This window comes from Jaculus jaculus, chromosome 9, assembly GCF_020740685.1.
Source record: "Jaculus jaculus isolate mJacJac1 chromosome 9, mJacJac1.mat.Y.cur, whole genome shotgun sequence".
NCBI lineage: Eukaryota > Metazoa > Chordata > Mammalia > Rodentia > Dipodidae > Jaculus > Jaculus jaculus.
The window spans coordinates 65,894,160-65,906,158 of NC_059110.1; the positions used below are offsets into that span (position 1 = coordinate 65,894,160).

Sequence of the window (11,999 nt, forward strand, 5' to 3'; positions counted from 1 at the left end):
CACATGTGTCTAGAGTTTGTTTGTGGTAGCTATAAGCCCTGGTGTAGCCATTCTCTGTCTCTTCATCTGACTATCTCATTCTTACATAAATAAATAGGTAAATAAACAAATAAAAAAGGAAGCAAGAAGAGCAGCAGCAAGCATCTCTTTGTCCTCTGAGTGTGGATGCAATGTGGCCAGTTGGGTCACATTCTTGATGCCACAGCAAAAGCCATGCCTTCCCTGCCATGATGGACTGTAGTCTCAAAGTGTGGACTAAAACAAAATCTCCTTTTCTTATGTTGCCTTGGTCACAGTGATGACAAAAGTAACTATTACAGACATCTCGATCACTTATATACCTCAAACAGTCACAGAAACTTTTGACTGAGGTTGTCAAAAACAGTGTTTTTATTTTTTATTTTTTGCTTACTTTTTTCTATTTTATTCCATCAGTTTTATATAACAAAGTGCCTCCTTGCTATTCTTTGAAAGACTTTATTCTATTTCTCTAGCTTTGAGCTTCTTGGACTTCTGAGGTAACCAGATTAAAAACCCTATTTTAAGAGCCATTTGGACCACATGAGAAGATAAGCTGGGACCAGAATAATCTAATGAGTAGAAGGTTCCATGGTCAAAACTATATTAGGTCATCGTTCCTCATTAGTCCTTTCTTACTCTTGATTTTATTTTTGTTGCCAAAAAAAAAAAAAAAATGGGAACACATGGGCTGGAGAGATGGCTTAGCGGTTAAGTTCTTGCTTGTGAAGCCTGAGGAGCCTGGTTCAAGGCTCAGTTCCCCAGGACTCACGAAATCCAGATGCACAAGGGGTCGCATGTTTCTGGAGTTCGTTTGCAGTGGCTGGAGGCTTTGGTGTGCCCATTCTCTCCCCCCCTCTTTTTCTCCCTCCCTCCCTCTCTCTCTCTCTCTCTCTCTCTTTCTCCCTCTTTCTTTCTCTCAAATAAATGAATAACAATAAACAAAAAAATTAAATAATTTATTTAGACAAAAAAAAATGGGAACACATCACTAGACCCTGCAATTGCCAACATCTATGTATTACTTTTTTTCCACTTTCTACTCGTTATCACACACAGAGAAATCTGTTATTTGTTTTGTGTTAGTTTAATATGTTATCTGTGCAAAATCTTCTGAACTATACTCATAGCAATCAGCTCAGCTAAAACATGCTTTCTTCCCCTGTATTCATCAAGGCTTTTCAAATATTGTGATTACATTTAGGTATTGCAAAACGGAATTTACTCAACTGTTTTTGCCATTGTGTTAACTGACTGCTTTTTTTTTTGGACTTTCTTTTTTTTTATTATTATTAGTTATGTACACAGTGTGTGTACAGCCATGTTGCTACCATCATTAGCCTCTTCCCTGTCCTACTCCTCTGAAGGAACCCTCCTCATTGGGGAATGTGAATCATGTGTTGTGCAGTAGGCCATAAGTTAGGGGGAGCAGGCAATGTCTCTGTGCATAGTGTCCCAACATATGGCCCCCTCTTCCATGAGTTTCCCTGAGACATGTTGGGTTTGTTTTAGGTCTACTTCAATGATGAAGTCTTGGGAACCTCTGTGTCTCTGGATATCTGGTTTAGTAGGAGTTGAGTGTTCTCTATGTCTATCTCCTTCACCCTAGTGCTGGTTCCAGGTTCACCAAGAAAGCAGCACTCTTTCTCATTTCCCCAATTAGTCTGTGGTTTCAGCTGGGGCCCTGATAAGGTACAATGGGCTGATAATCTCCTTAGTATCTATGTCTATCTGAAAAAGAGAAGCAAATTCTCCAATGGAGAGTGAAGTCATCACCAAATAAGTAGGATAGCCTTTACTATTTTAGAGGATTTAATAGGTGTAGACCCTCTTGTAGGCCTCAATTGGTGGAAGCTTGATAATGAAGAGGGGACTCAATTTTTGGACATGGTTCTGACTTGTTTCTCAGATTGAGCTATGGGTTCTGTTCCACTGAGAAGATCAATTAGACAAATCAAGAGCACTTGGTTACCCACAATGGCTGCATGTCACTATTACACTTGTGTGAGTACCACATCAGGTTGTTTTCTGCTGAGTAGCTTAGACCAAGAGTTGCTTGGAAAGATGTTGGTCATTTTCTCCCAGTTGTTCATGTAGAACCTTCTGGCACAAGACCAGCTAACTGTCTGGGGACTGACTTCCAGATTCCAGCTAGGTCTCTCCATGTTCTGTACAAACAGGATATGGTATCTTTGGGAGTAGGGTATTACCATTAACCTTTTTTGGGTTATCAAGTACTCTGACAGAAACCTGTCTCCTTTTGGGAAACCTTGTAGATCCCTCTGATCAATAGCTCATTATAGATGTTAACCACATGTTTGTGCTGGAAATTATAGGCCAATACCAAGGGAAAAGAAGGAAGAACAAGATAGGTAATATAAAAAAGAAAAAGGAAGAGAGAGAAATAGAAATGGGAGAAGATTAATGTTAGCCTTTATAAGATCCTCTGCAGGGCCCTGTGATTCAGGTGTTCCCTCTAAGGAACTGATGAAGATTCAACCACTTAGTCTGTCAGTAACTCTACAGTCAACCTTTTTAGGAGTCTCCACATTGCTTTCCATAGTGGTTGTACCATCTTACATTCCCACCAACAATGAATGAGGGCCCCTATTTCTCAACATCCTCACCAGCATTTGTTTTCATTTGATTTTTTAATGTTTGCTGTACTCACTAGGGTAAAGCGGAATCTCATAGTTGTTTTAACTTGCATTTCCCTGTTGATTAAGGATGATGAACATTTTCTTAAGTGTGCATTTGCCATTTGTATTTCTTCCTCTGAGAACTCCCTGTACAGTTCTCTGTCCCATTTGTTGAGTGGGTTGTTTGACTTTTTATTGTTTAGTTTTTTGAGTTCTTTGTAGATTGCAGAAATTAGGTCTCTGTCAGTTGTATAGCCAGCAAAAATTTTCTCCCATTCTGTGGGTAATCTATTGCCTTTGCTTATCGTATGTTTGTCTGTGAAGAAATTTTTCATCTTCATGAGATCCTAATGGTTGAGTAATTGTGTAAGTTTCTGAGCTACTGGGGTTTTGCTCAGGAAGTCTTTTTCCATTCCTATATCATGGAAAGTTCCTCCTATTTTTTTTTTTTCCCAGTAGTGACTGAGTTTCCAGTTTTATAATGAGTTCTTGATCCATTTGGACTTGATTATTGTACATGATGAGATGTGCAGATGGATTTTCATTTTCCTGAATATGGCCATCCAGTTTGTCCAGCACCATTTGTTGAAGATGCTCTCTATTTTTTTTAGCCTACATTCTTAGGGCCTTTATCAAATATCAAGTAGCTATAACTACTTGACCCAAAGTCCAGGTCCTCAATTCTGTTCCATTGGTCAATAATCCGTCTTTTATGCCACGTCCATGTTGTTTTACTGTGGCTTTGCAGTATAGATTTAGATCAGGGATGGTGATGCCTCCAGAGTTGTGTCTTTTGTTAAGGATATTCTTGGATATCTGATGCCTTCTGCCTTTCCATATGAATTTTGAGATCATTTTTTTTTTCTGTATCTGTGAAGAACAATATTGGGATTTTGATTGGTATTGTATTAAATCTGTATATTGCCTTTGGTAAGATTGCCATTTTCACAATGTTAATTCTGCCTATCCAGAATCATGGGAGGTATTTCCATTTTCTCCAGTCCTCCACAATTTCTTTCTTGAGTATTTTATGTTTTCATCGTACAGGTCTTTCCCATCCTCAGTTAATGTTATTCCAAGGGCTATTATTTTGTGTTGCTATTTAAAATGGGACAATGTCACTTATTTCTTTCTCTTTCTTTTTGTCTTTTGCATATATAAAGGATACTGTTTTTGTACATTGAGTTTGTATCCTGCTACTTTGCTGAAGGAGTTAATTACTATTAAGAATTTTGAGATGGAGTTTCTCTGATCTCTTATTTATAGAATCATGTCATCTGTGAATAGGCCTAACTTACCTTCTCCATTTCAAATTTGTATCCCTTTTATTCTTTCTCCTGTCTTATTGCTTGAACTAGAACTTCCAGTACTATGTTGAAGAGAAGAGGTATTTGTGGATACCCCTGTCTTACTCCTGATCTCAGTGGGAATTCCTCATTTTCTCTCCATTAAGTATTATCTAGGCTTTAGGAGCTTTTTATTTTTCACTCTTCAAAGTTTTATTTCACTAACTTCAGGTCAGATTTTCACAAAACTGTTTTCTGCTCAATTTACTATCCTTGCTTGGCTTCTCAAATTGGTAGTACCAAAAGATAATGTGGGTTAGGGAGAAGAGACCACTTTAAGAAGCATCACATTTACTCATCTTACACAAGGCAAAAAGAGTTGGGCATCTGACTGTTCAACAAAACAAAGCTTTAATGGCATCCAGGAAGGCAGACAGGCAAACCAGGCTGTAGACACTCTTCCATTTGTCAAAATCAGACAAGAGAAAACCTATTCCACGTCAATACAAAAGCTACTGCTATTTATCTCTTCTTTTTCTGTTGCTGCAACATTTTTCTTCTTTTAATTATCATATCATGTAGTTTTTCAAGTCCTTCCTTTAGTCCATCTCCTATGATTGCACAGGTAGGCTGCAAATGCCAAGTAGTTGATGAGCTCAGTTCACCCATTGCTAACAATTTCTCAATTTCTGAGATAGAAGGTGAATTCTGCAGGTCTTGTTTGTTAGCAACTATAAGCATGGGGACCCCTTGATTTTCTGATATCCTAGTTTTTTTTATGAAGTTCAGTTTTTGCTTCTTCCATCCTTTCCACATCCACAGAGTCCACCACAAACACAATGCCATCTGTGCATCTCGTATAAGACTTCCACAGTGGCCTTACTTTCTCTTGACCACTTAACCTACATCCCAGAAGTGAAAAGTAACTGTCTTGGAATTGCCCAAGGTTACCTTAATTTTCTCAGTATTAAATCCTTTGGTAGGCACAGTATTTACAAATTCAATGAACTGCAACCTGTATAAGACCATCCTCTTGTCAGCACAGTCCAAACCCAGAAAAACAATATGAAAGGACTGAAATGAAGGCAGGCTGGACAGGATGGAAGTCTGGACTGAGAGTCCATTCCCCATTTCCAGCTGCAAATTGTGTGGCAAACTGAGAGGTGTTTTTCTCAGCCAAATTTATGTCTCTTGGGCCATCCAGCCACAGCAACAATCCAGGGCCGATGATGATGTTTTGTTTCCCTTCAATTATGGCGATGTGTACTTTACTCTCCTCCAGCCTCAAACCCTCATTCTGAAGACAACCACTCCCCATGCGCCAGTCCACAGTATCTCAGTCTAGTATATCATCAAAACCACAGAAGTGCCTCTTTTCTTGGCAAACACTCCTTCCAAACGGAGTCCAGATCCAAAGGAGATGGCATGGGCAGGCGCCTGTCCCCAGGAGGAAAAGGCACCCCAGGTCTTCTCCGCCTGGCTCTTGGCAGGGGGTGGGGACCGGCACCACTACACTCGGGCATAGCCCCTGGCCACGCCCACCTCTCCCAGCCCGCCCATGATCCCGAATCCCACTGGCCACCTTGTCAGGGCAGTGCTGGGCCAGCTACTGTGAGCCCCCCTGCTGCGGCCCCCCTTTAGGAGCTTTATATATAGGCTTTATCTTGTTGAAATATAAACCATCCATGCCTATTCTCTCCAATGTTTTTTATCATGAAGTGATGTTGTATTTTGTCAAGGAACATTTTGCATCTATAGAAATGATTCTGGGGTGTTTGTGTTTAAGCTTATTTATTTGGTGTATTATACTGACAGAGTTTCATATGTTGAACCACCCCTGAATTCATGGGATGAATCCTACTTGATCAAGTTGATAATAATTTGGATGTTTTGTTGAATTCAGTTTATGAGGATTTTGTTTAGAATATTTGCATCTAAGTTCATCAGGGAAATAGGTCAATAGTTTCCTTTTCTTATGGTATCTCTGCCCGGTTTTGGTATTAAGTTGATACCAGCTTCATAGCTTTTCCCCAACCTTCTAGAGCAATTTTCTTGGCATCTACTGTTCTAACCTAAAGGAAAAGACATGCATTTTAATTTAGGGACTAGTGTTCAACTGTAAATGGCACCATCCCATTTCTGACAACAAATTCCCTATTTCTCAATGTTGGTGCAAAGACAAATAGTTTCCAAGTCTCAATGCTTATGATGACAAACATTTACTTACAGCTCATAGATGTGCAGCAACTCTGTACTGGGGGTGATACAGCATCATGTCTATTGTACAGGATTTTCTTCCCAAATCTAGACTAAGGAGAAATAGTTATCTAGAATTGCTCTTTTTATACTTGAAAGCTCAAGAAAATGAGAATAAGCAAAGAGCAGAAGCACATTTACAATGTCTCTGCCTACAGGTAGCATATTTCTCTGTGATAGCCATCATAAGGTCAAGTGCAGCCTTATGGATGTAAATATCATCTCCCCACAACTGGAATTAAAGCAGAAATGAGTGTGTGATAAATAATAGTGCAATTTTTCATGCCAAAATGGTAATTAATAACTGCTCTTGAAAAAGTGTGTCTTGGCACTTTCATATCAACAGGCACTATTATTTGCCCTCAGAATGAAACTACAAATCAAGTTTACTTCTAACACAATAATTAGGAATTCTGACCCAGGAGATACTCAAAGCAGCTTCTAATGCCACAGAAATAGGGCAGTGTCCTACATAATTTTTTCAGCCACAAGTGACAAGAATTTTCTATATACATAGAACAATCTCCCTATATTCGGCAAATAGAATTCATTAAAAGGCAAGCTGAGACAGAGTCATTCCTCATTAAAGAACATTTATTTGGTGAAAAAAAAAAATGTTTGCGATTTTTTTTCATTTTAACTCTTGGAGACATAGTATCCTTTCTATCTTTCTCCATTAGACAATAATTAATCCTGCATTAAGCTCATGTTGGCTTCAAATATATGTTTCATCTACGTGGTCTCAAAAGTCAAGACACTTTCCTAAATTCTTTGAAGGTAGCCTGCTTGACCTCAGACCTACTTATACTGCCCTCTGCTATGACAGGAGCTAAAGACATATAACTAAAGTCTTTGCTACCAGTCAGGAAAACAAAGATTTTTCCCATACTTTTAGGAAATACACTCAAATTAAAAAATTGGTTAAATTGTAGATAATTTTATTTGAAAAAGACAATTATGAAATTGAAGTTAAAAACCAACACACATTCATTAATCATGCAGGTCACAGAATCAACCCAAGAAACATGCGTTAAAATTAAGCATAATTTTTAAAAATATATTTTATTTATTTATTTGAGAGAGAGAAAGTGGGGGGAGCAAGAGAGTGAGAGAATAGGCACACCAGGGCCTCTAGCCACTGCAAACGAACTCCATATGCATACTCCTCCCTTGTGCATATGGCTTACATGGGTCCTGGAGAATCAACCGGGGATCCTTCTGCTTTGCAGGAAAACACCTTAACCACTAAGCCATCTCTCCAGCCCTAAAATTAAGCATAATTTTAATTCACATGCATAAGATAATGTAATAGAAAGGAAGATAAGGAAAATAAAGAATGAGAAAGGGAAGGAAGAATTTACTATGATAATGAAAAGTAGGGGGCTGGAGAGACAACTTAGCGGTTAAGTGATTGCCTGTGAAGTCTAAGGACCCCAGTTGAAGGCTCCATTCCCCAGGACCCATGTTAGCCAGATGCACAAAGGGGCGCATGCATCTGGAGTTTGTTTGCAGTGGCTAGAGGCCCTGGCAAGCCCATTCTCTCCCTCTCTCTCTCTCTCTCTCTCTCTCTCTCTCTGCCTCTTGCTCTCTCTGTCACTCTCAAATAAATAAAAATGAACAACAAAAAAATTATAAAAAAAGAAAAGTAGGGAGAAAGGCTGTTAGTATATAAAAGAGCATTAATCAAGTTATTGGAATTATATGCTGGAAATTATGGTTACTAAAATAAAATAAATAGAAAGAATAAAGAACAAAATGGAATGGATTTTATACATTTACTTTTTTAAATGATTACTATTATTAATATTATCAAGATTTTTCACATGCATACATCATATATTAGTACCCTCTTTTCCCTGTCTGTGTTCCCATTCCATTAGGGACACTCCTCAGTGATGTTGCAGATATTCCCCATGGAATTGTAGTTTATGTGCTGAGGGAGCAGTAGTTAGTAATTTTGGAGTGGCGGGTCGGGAATTGGAAACCAGATCAGAATCCTATGGAGTCAAAGATTATGTTCTCCAGTGTCAATCTCTCATTGGTTTTTGGCTAAAAGGGGGTTTACATACATCAAATCTCCCTAACTTAATAATGTTTATCCTATTTAAACTATGCTGATTTCACTCTCCATTGGAAAATCTGTTCTTTTCCAGAAGGCAGCAAGACCAGAGGAAATAAACTACCCCTCACAATTCAGCCAAGCCAGAGATGAATCCACAGAGGAACTGGGGAGATGAGCAAGGGTGCTGCTTCCATGCTGTATCTGATAATCAGTGCCAGGGTATAGGACACAGACCCTGAGGATACTCAACCAAAGCAGAGATGCAGAGGCTCCTAGGAGTTCATCACTGAAGTAGAATTAAAACTCACCCACCACACATCAGCAAATTTTGAGAAGAGGGCAGAAAGATTGTAAGAGTCACAGATTGAGAACCATGCCCAGAGGCATTACCTTCCATTGGCCTATGTTTCTGTTCTTATGCCAGTAACATGCTATTTTTGTTAATATTGCTGTGTAATATAGCTTTAGATCAGGTATGGTGGTACTTACAGCAGTTTTCTTTTTTTCTTTTTTGCTGAGGGTATTTGTGGCTATTCAAGGTCTTCTGGCATTCCATATGAATTTTGAGATCATTTTTTTCAAAATCTTTGTGAATAATGATGCTGGTATTTTTATTGTATTGAAATCTGTATATTACTTTTGGCAGAACTGACATTTTCATAATATTAATTTTGCCTACCTTGCAGCAGGGGAGGTCTTCCCATCTTCTCAAGTACTCCTTAATTTCTATCTTGAGGTTTTTTTTTTTTTTTTTGTAGTTGTCATTTTCATCATATAGGTCTTTAACATCCCTTGTTAGTGTTATCCCAAAGTATTTAGTTCCTCACTGATTCTTTCCTCTGTGTATTTTTACTTTGAATATAGAAATGCTACTGAATTTTGTGCATTAATTTAAATCCCATCACTTTAGCAAACAGGAACAGCCACAGCTAGAGATAAGACTGGGCTCTTTTCACCCCTTAGGGCTGGACAACAAGACCTATTCCTACTGATATAAGTCTTCCCCAGCAGGGGTCTGCCTGCTTAAGATTTAATTTGTAAACTCAATCTTAAAAGAATTCCAGAGTTTATGGTACCACACATTCAAACAATTACAATTTCTACATGGCACTGGATTTTGGCCACTTTTTCTAAGTGCTGTGCCATTTTGCTTTGGATGCTAGGGTGCAGATCCTACTCCCACCACTGCCCATGAAGGGCTCTCAGAATGTGAGAGAGTCTATGGTGAAGCACAACTGAGGATCCCTAAATTGACACAGAGATACATTTGCTATTCAAAAGTTTTTGTCCTAAGATACATAGTGTCAAATAAGAACATATGCTCAATAAAATAAAATAAATTAAACCATTATATCAGTCTTCTCCACTATAAAAACAGAAGGAAATTACTTCTTGGTCATTGTATTTTGTATAATCTGGCCTTCATAGGAAAAGATGAAAGGATTATATTATTTAGACGCAAATTAAGCTTTTTATTTATTTGTTTCCCTTTTTATTTATTAATTTTTATTAAGTTGAAACCTGTGGGGAGCCCCTTGGCCTGCATGGCCAAGGCCTATGGGGAGAGTACCCCTGGCCAAGCCCTAAAGATGGCGCCTGACGGAAGTTCAGTGCTTGGGACAAACAAGTCCATATTTGGAGGAGTTTGCCATCTCTGCCGCTCATTGGTTTCTGATGCTCATCTGGAGGGGTTGCATGGCCTGGAGTGATTGGGTGGAGTGAGTGCACGAGTGAGTGCGCTTATAAGGAATCCCCGCCCAAGGCTCGGGGGAGATGAAGCTTGAAGTTGCCTGAATAAACTGCTGTAAGAAGAACTTGTGGTTGTGTCTTCCTTGCTGGTCGAGGCAGACGCGACAGAAACCTTGTATGGATACATCGCATTGGTACCATCATTTCCCTCCTTCATACCCAACTCCATTAAGTCCTTTTTTTTTATTTATTTGAAAGTGACAGAGAGAGAAAGAGGAGACAGAGAGAAAGAGAAAGAGAGAGAGAGAAAGAATGGGCACGCCAGGGCTTCTAACCACTGCAAATGAACTCCAGACGCATGCGACCCTTTGTGCATCTGACTAACGTGGGTCCTGGGGAATCGAGCCTCAAACCAGGGTCCTTAGGCTTCACAGGCAAGCGCTTAACAGCTAAGCCATCTCTCCAGCCCCCAGTACTTTTGTTAGTGGGATTACTGGCATTTGCCATGGAATTATGGGTTACGAGTTGTGAAAGCAGCAGTTAGTCATTGTGGGTGGGGAAGGGGCAATGTCTCTGGATATTCCCTCCCACCAAGTGGCTCCTATGTTATTTTCATACCCTCTTCATCAAAATTCCGTGAGCCTTTGTGGGTGTGTTTTAAGTCTACTTTAAGGTTGAGCTATCAGCAGCTTCTGGATTTCTGCTTTAGTGCATTTTCAGTATCCTCAGTGTCTGTCTCCATCACTCTGTCTCAGGTTGTCAGTCTCACCATGGAAGCAGCATTCTTGCTTACTTCACCTGGGACCTATAATAGGGGTAGTACACCTGTTGACATAGATTCAGTGATCCTTGTCCTGTTGATAGATTTTGGTTGTCCTTAGAGTTTGCTGCTTTATGAAAAAAGAAAACCAGATTGCCTAATGGAGAGTGAGATAAGGATAGGATAAGAGTATAAGCATTGTTAATTTAGAGAAAATTTCATGGGTGTAGCCTTACTTTTGGCCAAAGATTAATGGAGGCTTCTCATTGAAATCCGTAATCTTGGGTTCCATAGGATTCTGACTTGGTTCCCAGTTCCAGCTATAGTTTCCTTTCTACTGTTTGGATCTCTAAGCCAATCAGAAAGCCATTGTTTACATATCTAGGGTTGGTGTCAGTATTGCACAGGTGTGTACATTTTGTCAAGATGGTTAATTGCATATAGTAGGGTTCTCTGCTTGCTCACAGTGTTATTGGCCATTTACACCCATGTTTCAGTTTTCAGTACTATATAGGCTAAGCATCTGGGGTCTGACTCCCTTCCAGAATCAGCCAGATATATCAATGGTGTCTGTTGGCAGCATGTGTTGCCTTCATTAACAGGGTCTTACCTTTCCCCAAAGGTGAGTAATCAAGTGCTTTGACAAAAGCCTGTTTTGGCCTGGGGACCTCATAAGTCTTTTTTTTTTTTTTAATTTATTTATTTGAGAGCGACAGACACAGAGAGAAAGACAGATAGAGGGAGAGAGAGAGAATGGGTGTTCCAGGGCTTCCAGCCTCTGCAAACGAACTCCAGACACGTGTGTCCCCTTGTGCATCTGGCTAACGTGGGACCTGGGGAACTGAGCCTCGAACCGGGGTCCTTAGGCTTCACAGGCAAGCGCTTAACCGCTAACCCATCTCTCCAGCCCTCATAAGTCTTTTTGATCAACAGCAGAAGGTGGGTTGTAACCCATTTCTGGTACTCAGATTTATCGGCCAGGGCCAAATATGTTAGGGTTAGGCTTCATTATACACTCCCTAGGGCCCATCTTACCAGGTGATCCCTCCATACTCCTATTGAGGGTTATATCTTTTAGTCAGCTATCCAGGAGGAAGGTTTCTATGGCACCAATTTATTTTGGATTTAGTTTTGTGTAAATCTCCCCACCCCCACCCTCATGGTCCTCTTCCCATAAACCATTCCACCCTTATTATGTGTTTCTTAACATGTATTCAAGGTTTAACTGCTGCCCTAGTGGAGAAACTTGAAAGGAGATGACAAGGGAGTCAGGGGAAATTTCCTTCCTG

General features: G+C 39.7%; 1 pseudogene; it reads right to left on the reverse strand.

The window, feature by feature from the left end:
* Positions 1-4,465: 4,465 nt before the first annotated feature.
* Positions 4,466-5,074, reverse strand: LOC101602137 (annotated as a pseudogene).
* Between the last annotated feature and the right edge of the window lie 6,925 nt (positions 5,075-11,999).